The sequence below is a fragment of the Colossoma macropomum genome, unplaced genomic scaffold (genome assembly GCF_904425465.1).
Source record: "Colossoma macropomum unplaced genomic scaffold, Colossoma_macropomum, whole genome shotgun sequence".
NCBI classification, from domain to species: domain Eukaryota; kingdom Metazoa; phylum Chordata; class Actinopteri; order Characiformes; family Serrasalmidae; genus Colossoma; species Colossoma macropomum.
In genome coordinates, this window is record NW_023494793.1 from 14,938,620 (window position 1) to 14,950,783 (window position 12,164).

The following is a 12,164-nucleotide window of genomic DNA, read 5'->3' on the forward strand; positions in this document are numbered from 1 at the left end:
CTTGTACCAGCGCAACACACACTAACACATCACCACCACGTCAGTGTTACTGCAGTGCTGAGAATGATCCACCACCCAAATAGTACCTGTTCTGTGAGGGTCCATGGGGATCCTGACCAATGAAGAACAGGGTAAAAGGCAGCTAACAAAGTATGCAGAGAAACAGATGGACTATCATCTGTAATTGTAGAACTACAAAGTGCACCTATATAGTAAATGGAGCTGATAAAATGGACACTGATTGTAGAAACAAGGAGGTGGTCATAATGTTATGCCTGATTGGTGTATGTTCCATATGAAGAGAAGAACTGAAGATAGAGTGGGGTCTTTCTCACCACTTAAGGCATCTTTGAAGTCACCCATTTGTACAAACACATCTCTGACTGTCTCCAGAATGGTGACATCTGTGTCCTTGGGCATAAGATGCCACCTTTTGCGGTTCTCTGCCGGAACAGCACAGACAGTTTGCTACTATTCACAGAATCCCTCTACCATATCATAAGTAGAATTCCACTTGGTCAGCTCATCATGAATGAGTTTGTGTTCCCGTATCTGCAGCATTTTCTATTTCTTTTTAGTGCTCTGCACATTTTATTTGATCTACAGAATGCTGAGACCATTCTAAGGAGCCTGGACAAACATGCTGCTACTCCATCAATTTCCAAGGCCTTGTTTACTGCCAGGTGCAAACTGTGGCAAAAACATGGGACAAAGTTATATTCTTTAAACGCTTTGATATTATTAGAGGCATTATCTGTTGTCATTCCAGACATTTTGGATATGTCCAGTTTCCAGTCTTTAGTTGTGGTTTTCTCAAGTGCCTTGTGTAAACTCTGCAGTATGACTTGTATGCAGAGCTGTAGAGCTAACACCAAGACTGCACTTCCCACCATTCTGTTACAAACTGATTGGTGACAGTCATATATGCATCTTTAGCTCTCGTCCAGAGGTCTGTGGTACAAGCAAAGAATGGAATTCCCTATCAGATATGTCATATTTTCTGTCTAACCGCTATATTAGATTTCTGAATCCAGTTTTCACAATTTTGATTATAGAGGCACTTGGTCCTTGCATATGTACTCCATTTTACATTTACATTTACATTTACATCATTTAGCAGACGCTCTTATCCATAGCGACTTACAAAAAGTGCTTTGTCTATCCAGAGAAAGAATCTTCGCTAGCTACCAATAGGTTAGAAAGAAAGCCAGTCCTAAGCTCAGATACTGCTAGAATCAGAAGGTCATTGACACCTAGTGAAAAAGGGACAGAGTTAAACACAGAACAGTGCAATACAATACATAAGTGCTGTGCAATACTCCACTACAGTTCTGTTTAGTCTTTGGGCTTCTTTGGAGTCTTTGCTATGTTTTGTGTGTCTGTCTAGTACAGATGTAATGCTAGTCTGACTGGATAAACCTAAGGGGGTGGGAAGTTGACTTCTGTGTAAAGAAAATAAAGACTGAGACGAACATTCATATTGTGAGGTTAAGCTGTACACCTATTGTTCAGTTTTAAACACCAATATTTTACTATTTAAAATTGGCCCACATGAACTTTAATGATTAAGTAGGCCAGTGTTAGATGTTAGCGATGGAAACGCAAACATGTGGAGCATAATCAAGAGTTCACAAAACAAGTAATTAGCTTATCCCCAGTGCAAAAACACTTAAATTCTCAAAAGAACATTTCACTTAAGAAAGCTCCCCAGCACAGCCTTTAATTTTGCTAACCTGTCTAACTTAACCTTTCAGCTTTTTGTACAGGTTGGAGTGCTTGTTGGCCAAATGCTTAGCATATTTGCTAGTGTTGCCTGTTTTGCAGTGGAGGCACTTGTAACACCTTTTGCCTGCTGGTTTTGTCATGTCTGGTGGCTACTTGTCTTCATGATATGACATGATATTCAAAATATGCTTAGACTTGACACCTTGAGCAAATTCTTTCCACAAGACATGGATGTGAGAGTACATCTTTTGTTTTTGGTGTAGCCATGCTAGCTAGGTTACTGCCTTGGCGCTGCTTGAGCCAGCTGGCTTGTGTGCGTGGCCTATCCAAGTCAAATTAACATGCACAATTTGATTCACTTATCCAGAATACAGATTCAGTTCTTCAGGCTGTATACAGTATTGAAAGCATCAAAAGTTACAGAATCAAATAATTTGCCTCGTTATAGTATTGAAAAAGCAGCAAGCTTTTGATGCCTTGTGTAACTCTACCAGGTGCCTGTCCCCTATACTGCTAATCTAGCAGCAGTAACTTCTGCTTCTTCAGGTCAGCCTGCCAGTAACTCTGCTGTACCAGACTCACCTCTTAGCAACTCTGTTGCTGCAGTCTCAATGACCTCAAGTACTGGGGTCCTGTCGCCCTTAGCTGTTGCAGTCCTGCTGGCCTAAGATGCAGTGAAACCAGAGGTTGGATCTTTAAATGCAGATCCAGTCTATTTAGCTTCTACTTCAGCACTTTCTGTTTCAGTCCCTGATCCTGGATCAGCCTGACCTATTCTCAGTCTCTGATTCTTGCCTCTGCAGACACTGTCCTTGACTCTTGATGCAACAGTGCCACCAGGTGTTCCTGAACTTCCAGTACAATTGCCACTGACCTGCTCTTGTTGCCTAGAGTTGCAGTGTACTTTTTTCAGGTCCTCTACCTGTTCATCAGACACAACAATGCAGCTATAGTTACCTCTTTCAGTCAATGACTGTCATCTCTCAAATTAAAGCAAAGACATGCTGTTAAAAAGCAAAGACATTTGGGAGTTAAGTAAAACCTAAATTATAAGATACAAGGAGCAACAAAAACAAAACAAGCACACACACACACACACATACACACACACATTTTCTTAACCATGTATACAAAAACAAGCTTTACTAATCAATTATAAAAAAAAATAAACAAATAAAATAAAGTTATAAACCTGAGAAAGAGGGGATGAACAGCTAGATAGATATTGCAGCTAGACAGAGTTACATACACACCTAATATTTTTTGCCATGCACACCAATCATTTGCACCACTTACCAATTAAATGTTGAACGATATTGCTTTGTTTAAATTATTTGTTATTATTTTTCTTCTTCTTGTAATACTACTAGTACTAAAAATAAATCTGTGTATTGTAATTGTGTATGTATTGCAATAGACAAAATTGACATTTTAAATATTTCTAGTTGCGCGCCACTTATCTCTTGTCACCTAGCATTAACTAGAGGTGGGTAATCCAGGTCCAAAAAGTAAAAACCCTCCCTAGGATTTTGTTCCAACTGCTTGAATTCTCTAATTTGCTCAAACCAGCAACAAAGGTGTTCAGGCAGTTGGAACAAAATCCTAGGGAGGGTTTTTACTTTTTGGACCTGGATTACCCACCTCTAATCATTACAAAGTGAAATCATTAACACAAATACATAAAGATCTCAATTTAAATTTAAAATATAATTCTTTAGTGTTTTTAATTCTTTAGTGTAGTTTGATGAATAACAATGTGTTTGAAAAAAATGGCCACAAATTATTTGCCATATTATTATCAATTCTATAAAACTGAGATGACAAATATTTACTTTAAGATTTTCTCTATTTTTTATTTTATTTTATTTTTTTATTTATTTTTTTTTGCTATATAAAAATGAGCTCTTCCAGTTTATTCCCCTTAACTGTGATAATGTTCACAGATCAATGTGCGTTGTTTTTAAGGGTGCATTTCCCCCCATTTTCCCCTTTCATATGAGGCATCAGATAATTCTCACTTAGCAGGCATAATAGCTGTCTTTATGTTTTACATTATAGGATTGTTTGATTTTTCAGGTTACCTGTATCTCCTTAGATTTGTCTCCTTGGTTTAATGAAGATACTTTGGATGGGTCATGAATATTATATTATCAACATGACGGATGCAAGTTTCCACCACATTTACTTGCAGTGTACTAAAAGCTGAGGAGTCTAAAGTAGTCTCCAGTTTAAAATTTGGCATTACAATATTAGAATAGGGCTTTCATAAGAAGTTAAAGGCATGCAGTGATATATAGTATACATTAAACATATAACAAATGTGGAACACACACATTTTCCCCACTGCAAACACAAAGCTGCATTACTGGAGGAGGGTAGGTGGCCTGAGCAAGTATGTGTAATAAATCTTAAACTGAAACTTTGCTTGTTCACAAAAAGTTATTTCATAGCCACTTGGTTCCTAATGGAAATTGTTTGCCTTCAGTGTTTTGTGCTTATGATAATTTTAATAGACATCAGTGTCAGACTAACTAATAACATTCTATTAAAAGACTGGAGAACCAAGAGTGACACTAGAGTCTTTTCTCCTAAAATAGCTTGATTAAGCAAGAGTCTTGTTACAGAAATGATACTTTACTTTTGATACTTATTTGAGATATTTAAGAGTAAATAGTTTTATACTTTTACTCAAGGTCTAAAGGGAGGGCTTCTATTTTACTGGAGTAATAGCTTACTTTGGGGATCTCTTTCTTTAACTTAAGTACATGGTTTGTGTACTTCGACCACCACTGGATATATATTTGAATGATGAAGAAGTCTTTTTTGAATTAGAATTGATAGATTGATAGATAGTTAATGTATAGACCTCCCTAACTTAGGATAAACTCTGTATACCATTATGTTTATATTGCTCATAGTTTCTATTTGATAGCAACATCTTCTGTAATACCCATTACAACACCCATCTGTCCAGTCATCTTCTTATCCGCTTCTTCCTGGCCAGGGCTGCGGTGAGTCTGGAGCCTACATGGAATCATTGGGCGCAAGGCAGGAATACCGAAAGGGGAAAGTTGCAGACCAGAGACCTAAAAGGGAGGGAACTGTTGGCGGGAGTCTGTCAATCATTTTTTGCATCAACCAATTACATAACTACTCTTGGCCATCAATCACAGTTTGCATTGGCCAATTGCAAATTAGAATGAGCTGTCCGTCATCTTTGCATTAGCGAATCTAGCCGCTGTTAGGTTAGTTTAACACCCAATTTTGTCACAGGCTGTTTTACCCACTGGAACGTGAGATGAAAGGTAAATAAGACGAGTATGTAGCTAATGAATAGTAGTTCAGTATTTCTGACTGATATAGCTAGCTATATGTTTGTTGTTTTGATGTTTCACTCTAGATATACACTGTGAGTGAGGCGAAAGTGTTTATAGCTAACCAAATACGACTTAATGACTGCGTCTCCTCACTACAGTCAAACGCTGCTGTTAACCTAGCTACAGATACGTTAGCAGTAACTTAGCTTTCCATTCTGAGCCAGTAAGGATGTAGCTAGTTAGCTAGTAGTTTCTGAAATAATACGTTAGATGTTTGAAAACATGAAGTTAACTCTAAAATGCATTTCATTCAATCATATTCAATCATAACAAAACAAGTGAATTGGATTACACTGATTGTCTTGTTACAACTGCACCTTTCAAGGGGTTAAAGGGTTGGATATATTAGGCAATATGTGAACAGTCAGTTTGATCCCACAGAAAAGCTATTGTAGCACAAATTGCTGTAAAAGTTCATGCTGGCTATGATAGAAAGGTGTCAAGACACAAGCCTTGGTGGGTTAGAGCTGTTTTGGTAGTACAAGGGGTACCTACACAGCAGGCGGTCTTAATGTTATGGGTGGTGTATTTTAATATACACAGTCATATCAGAATATTATGACCATTGTTTCTACACTCATTGTCCATTTTATCAGCTCCACTTACCATATAGGAGCACTTTGCAGGTCTACAATTACAGACTGTAGTCCATCTCTGGTTTCTCTGCATACTTTTTTACCCTGTTTTTTAATGGTCAGCTCGTTCTAGTCTGCGATTGGCCAATGCAAACTGTGATTGACGGCCAAGAGTAGTTATGTAATTGGTTGATGCAAAAAATGATTGACAGACTCCCGCCCCAGTTCCCTCCCCTTTAGGTCTCCGGTCTGCAGCATTCCCCTTCTCGGCCTGAGGGCTGTCATGTATAGCCCTGCTTTAGCTCTAAATTACTGACTGCATGGTAGTAGGTGCTGAGAAGTCTAGGAGACCAGACCAGCGATGCTTAAGGTTATGGTATTCTTTTGTTTGAATCACAAGCTCAGTGATTCCCTATGTGTAATGAAACATATGTTAAAGGTGCTTTGTTTATTACTTAGTTCTGATCCTTAATTTACATACTTGCCACTCTGGGTCAGACATTAAGAATTAAGTTATCGTTTTTAACAACAGACAGCATGTTGAAATTTGTTCACATCACATTATGCCACAGTAAAACACTGCTGAGTTTTAATGACCACAAAACCTGAAATAAGTTTTAGTGCTTCACTACTTACATTTTCTGCCAACTGCACTGAAAAAAATTAACTCGGCCCTTAGTAAATTTTACATAAAAAAATTGTGCATGTTTTTCTCAATTTAAATGTGTTTTTGCTTCAATTAAATAATAATAAACAATGTTGAAAACCAGTAAACTAAGCATATGAAACATGCTTAAAGTGAATCAGAAATAATTATGTCAAGGGGTAGAAACTGCGCATGCACAGCTTTTTCCGAGCTGACGGCAGCCATTTTCTACACCTCGTCTCTGGGAAGATTTGGATTACCTGAGAAGATTCTGTCATCTTACATTCACAAGATAGGATATCGTATATTGTCTATTTGTCATTATGGACATATAACATATTCATGACATTTACGCAGAAAATTATTGGCAAAAACGTAAGGTTAAGGGAGGACTTAGCATGGCTTAAAATTCGCTAGCTTAGCTACCTAGCCAGTTTAAACCCACACACATTCAAAGTACACATAACGTTACTCGGTCAAATAATCACCAAACTTACTAAAACCGCAGTGTTTTAATTCACTGTGTGCTTCATAAGTATCTGTCTGTGTTGGGGTCACTTGAGGTCCTCACTAAGTTTGCTCATGAACACAACCGTTAGCTAACGTTACTGTTGACGTAGCCTGCTAGCTAGCTAAGTAACGGCGCCATTTTCTTAAGTTCACTGCTGACGAGTGCGTTTAGCTACTGTGTCATCGTACAACTACACGGTAAAATATTGTTTAGATGGTTGTAGACACACACACACACAACGCAGCGTTGGATATAACAGATGAAAAGGTACAGTTAAGGGACGACTAGCATAGCAAAGTTTGTGAGGGGCTCAATTCAACGCATATTCGAAGTAAACAGACCTAGTTGTGTGTCCTTGACATGACCTGTAATAATCTTTTCTCATGGAGGAGGCTGTGCTCGCTTCGCCTGTGATTTCGGATATGATATTTGGGTAATAGGTGTCCACAAACCTGTGTAATTTTAGCCTTTGTTAGCTAGCTAGCTAGCTCCACCGAGCCTGGAGTTTGGATATGGAGCCAGAGCTGGTTTCTGATGGAGCCTGCAAACGCTATTGTAGCTAGCGTTAGCAGCTAGTAGGTTACAGGCATCAGCTGATGAACCCAGTTTGCAATGTGTTGTTCCAACATGGACTCTGATATCGTTAGCGCAGCTAGCTAGCGTTAGTTAGCTAAGCAAACGTTAGTGTTAGCAGCTAGCTGGCTAACTTAGCTAATAGGCTACAAGCACCATGAAGCAGGTTTAACATTAATTTCAGCATTCTGTTCCTTCAACACCAATCGCTCGACTTTGCTCTATCAGAATTGTCAGTGGAGATTTAGTTTGGCATAATAGAATCCGTTATCTTGTTAACTATCAAGCTAATGATAACTGTTCAGCCCTGTAGTGGAAAAGAGGTTTGTTTGCCCTTATAACAGCAGAGTTTCACTGGTCATTATTATAATCAGAATATCATTTTGTATATAAGATGGTGCATGCACACACACTCACAAATGTATTTTGCTTATGTAACCCTTTTGTCATTGTTATCAAGATGTGGTTTACCTTATGTTTAGTCAAACTGCATTTATGTTAAATATTATGGACTTCAAGTGCCAAGTGGTAGAAGTAATTTTTATACATTGATTTTGATGCTCAATAATGCACAAACCCTAGACAGGGAATCTTGATAGCCATATTGATTAAAAGAACCATGATGTGACTTAAATATCTGAGTTGGTTTCAAATTAAAATAATGCTCAAAGGATTAAAACAAATAGCTAAATATGAGTAAAATAATATATATATATATTATTGGAAGACTATTAAATTTCAGCCAAAATAATGCACTGTTATGTCCTTCCACATGGTGAGATAAAACATTAAAGTAAAGCAATAAAACATTAAAGTAAAGCTTATGTTTAAGATAAAATGTTAACGTTGTTTTTCATTTAATTTTATTTAAATGCCATCTTTGTTTATAGGTTAAGGCTTACCAAGGTTGTTGACTGCCATGTTTTAAAGGATTCTCTGGCATGTTCTAAGTCTCTGGTAAGTGCATTTTTATGACCCAGATTTGATATTTGTATTGAACTATGAGGCTATTTGTTTTGTAAAGCTACTTTTTATTAATTGGTTTATTGTTCAAATTAGTAATCATTTTTCAGTCTCTAAGATGATCGGGATTTTAATGTTCATATGTTTCTTTTATCTGTTCCTTGTATGCTTGTCAAGTTAATGTACCGATTTTTTTAAATAGTTGAAGGTATATTCTAACAAGTGCAATCAATATGCGCAGGCGAAGGATGTCTACCATCATAAAAGCTCTTTGTCTGAACCTGAATGATGATGATGATGATGATGGATTTCTTATCAAGGAGTACATGGTAAGTCAGTATGTGACCTAAGCACATCACCACCATTCTAATTCATTTCTAATTTCTAACTAAGGTAAATTCATCTTATTTCATATTCGAGCTCTTTTAAATACTGTGTGTCTTCCAGGCACCTCAGTTCTTATCAATTGCTTATAACATTTGCTTAATAAAATCAGCCCCCTCCCGTCTGTATAGTAAATCCAAATCGAAACGCGGCGTTGGTGCTAACATACTAACACACCAACCATAGATTGTAGGTGCTAGTGTGAGAAGGGTTAGCTAGAACTATCCATTTTGTAATGTGTATTTTACCATTGAATGGAGTTTTGTGGAGATGGGGGCTGATTTTATTTAGATTCATCATAAAATAAGTATTTGATATAAAAAAAAAAAACTATCGGAGGTGCCTGGAAGTATTTAGAAGAGCTCCAATGAGAAATAAACTGAACTTACTCTTTATGGAGCAAGAGTACAATGGAGTTTAGTATTAATAACAAGATTTAATTTGTAGGACATTCATGGTGAAGACATCTTGAGAGACCAGCACAGCACTGAAATGGGCATTTATGTCATCAGAAGAGGGTGGAGCTCTTGGAGAATATGAAGACGTTGACGCTGATGGAAACGTTATTGTAGGAAACATCAAATCAGTTGCACCAGACTGCAGTAATGCTTGGAGTAATCTATGCACTGAATATGGCTCACCACAATGGGCGGAAGTGCTGCTATGAATTTGTACATTCCTCATGCCAAAGGATGGTGCAAAGCTCTCCCCTAATATTCTTGGTTTGGAGAACAAAATCTCGGGATAGTCCAAGTAGGCTGTCCATTCTGGAAATATTTGGAACTTTTCACACTAGCTTCTACTTTGATTGAAAAGCAATGGACTTTTGAACAACGCTTAAGTCACATGAAATAAGAATGGCTGTATTTGTCAACATCTCTTAAAATTCAATGACATTTCAATGGTTTTCTATACAACATGTCAAGATCCTGGTCATGTTTAAGAATAATATGTCTTAAAATGGCATGCAGGTAAATTTTAGAATCTTTTTTGCTAACACTGTACAAAGTAGCCTTTTGCACAATTTGAGCTCTATAAATTTTCACCTGAAATCTGCATAGTCTAACAAGCAAAATAAGGTTGTGCTAACTACAGGCAGTGCTTTGACAAGAAGGTTGTACTCTGTAGGCACTATTGATGACAATTGGATATTCTATAAAGTCATATAACATTAATACTGTTATTGTGCTGTTCTATTTTAAATATCTGCTGTTGTAAAGTTGCACTTAAGGTTGGTGTTATCATTACATAATTACTGAATGTAAGACTTAATTAATTGTGATTAAAGGCACACACATTTAGGTGAATGTGTTTATAATGGCAATGTTCTGTTTGAAGCTTATTGTTGTATGTAAAGTTGCATTTTAGCTTGTGTTGCCTGCAAGACAAGCACTAATTTATTGATACCTGTGCAAGTATTTAGTCTATTTTTTACTACTTTGCTTTATTTTGTCTATAGTCCTGTTTTATTACTTAATATTCAGTGTTTTTCTATAGTGGTATAGCAAATGTGTATTTTAGTTGATCCTAATATGCATGTGTTTTTGATGTACCTTAATAAAATCACTAATTTTTTATCATGATAGTCATTGTCTTGACCATGTGTTTAAATAGATGGAACATGAATAAGTGTAGCTGAAGTTTAATTTGTGAAAATTAACATTTAAACATTGTACAATAATAAATGCTCTGTGATATAATTAAGCTGTTGTATCTACAATGAGTAACTATTTGGAAATACGAAAGAATTGAGTAGTTTTACTAAAAAGTTATTTAACAGTCTTCATTAATGAAATAGCATGAACATGATTGAAATTACACTTCAAGGAAATTTTACAAAATATAACTAAGCTGACAAAACTTACAAGCAATGAGTAAATGTCATCAGAAAGGCATCAAATTTGAGTTGTTTTAACAAAAAAAAATGTATAACAATTACGTAATTTGCTTAAGTAGAAAGAACATGATTCATTTTAGTTAAAATTACATTATTGATGTAAATCCTGCAAAATATAGTTACGTTGACATTACTTATAGGTAATAAGTAAATGTTACTCAAATTATATCTCTGAATGTAGATAATTTAATTTTGTGCAACACTTTGATGGAAAAAAAAATATATATATTTTCAAAGAGTCATTTTTTTGAGTGTGGTCACTAGATAACCCATGGCAGATTACAACACAGCAAGAAGTTTCTAGGTCCTAAATGGGCAAATATGAAAAATATTTTGAGGTAACTGTCGAATGAAATTTAACCTAATAAAATTATGGCAAATAACAAATTTGTGAGAGGTATAAAAAGTAAAAAGAGGAAAAACCTCTCAAAACTACATGTCACATTTATTGGTGTCTATAGCAATGATGATGATTAAAATGTTATTCACATGTATTCCCATATTTTCATATTTCCTTTATTTCCTAAGTTTTTAGTGGCCACTCATGATTCCCTTTTTCACTAGAATAAAAATATGTAACATGCAATGCAAGCATCCATTAATGTGGGGAAAATCAGAGAATACCCAAATTAGGTTGTTGATCTTCATAAATCATGGACAGTGCTAACCATTAGGATAAATATTAAGAAGTTTCAAACAATTGAAGCTGTGCTGACCCTGCCTGGAATATGACATAAGTGTACTTTGACCCCATGCACAATAAAGAGGGATTCTTGAGAGGTGAAACTAGGGGAAATGTTTTTGTTAACTTAACCGACTTGAGATTTCAGATATGAGGCATTCTGCATATTTTATTATATGAATAATAATAAAATATGAATTATTATATTTAATTCTATATGACTCACTCAGTTCTATACATCATAGAATTTGTATATACTTGAAAACATTACATCAACACGATTATTGCCAAATGTAAATAAATGGAAAGGCAAAGCTGGGTTGATGTAATATCCATATGAGGATGATGTACACATTTGAAAGAAGTAAGTTCAATGCATCACTTTAAATAAAACATTAAAATAAGTTCACTGTTTTTTTTTTTTTTTTTTTATCTATGACTGAAACATACCTAATAGCGTGTAATACCTCCATAAGCATGAATATCAGCTGCGATTCGATGTGGCATGGATTGGACAAGTTTTTGGATGTGGGCAACATCAACGTTCAGCCACTCTTGCCTCAAAGAATTGTGAAGTTCGGCCAGATTTCGTGGATGCCTTCTCTGGCGTCTTACTCGTTGTTCCTGATAGTCCCACAGATTTTCAAGAGGATTCAAATCTATGGATTTTGTGGGTAAGTCCAGATGTGTGATTGCTCATGAATGTTCATCATGCCAATCAGTCACGTTTGCAGCCCTGTGAATGTAAGAATTGTCATCTTGGAATACAGGGATGTTATGTTTCAAACTTTTAAATCGAGTATCTCACTTTAAGATTGCATATCCCACAAA

The 12,164-nt window shown here is 36.1% G+C and overlaps 1 long non-coding RNA gene across 1 annotated transcript; it reads left to right on the top strand.

The window, feature by feature from the left end:
* Nucleotides 1-6,516: 6,516 nt before the first annotated feature.
* On the top strand, nt 6,517-10,284 carry LOC118813338. Its single transcript, XR_005007629.1, has 4 exons — nt 6,517-7,101; nt 8,298-8,364; nt 8,612-8,699; nt 9,202-10,284. It is a non-coding gene; the product is annotated as an uncharacterized LOC118813338 (long non-coding RNA).
* Nucleotides 10,285-12,164: the final 1,880 nt, after the last annotated feature.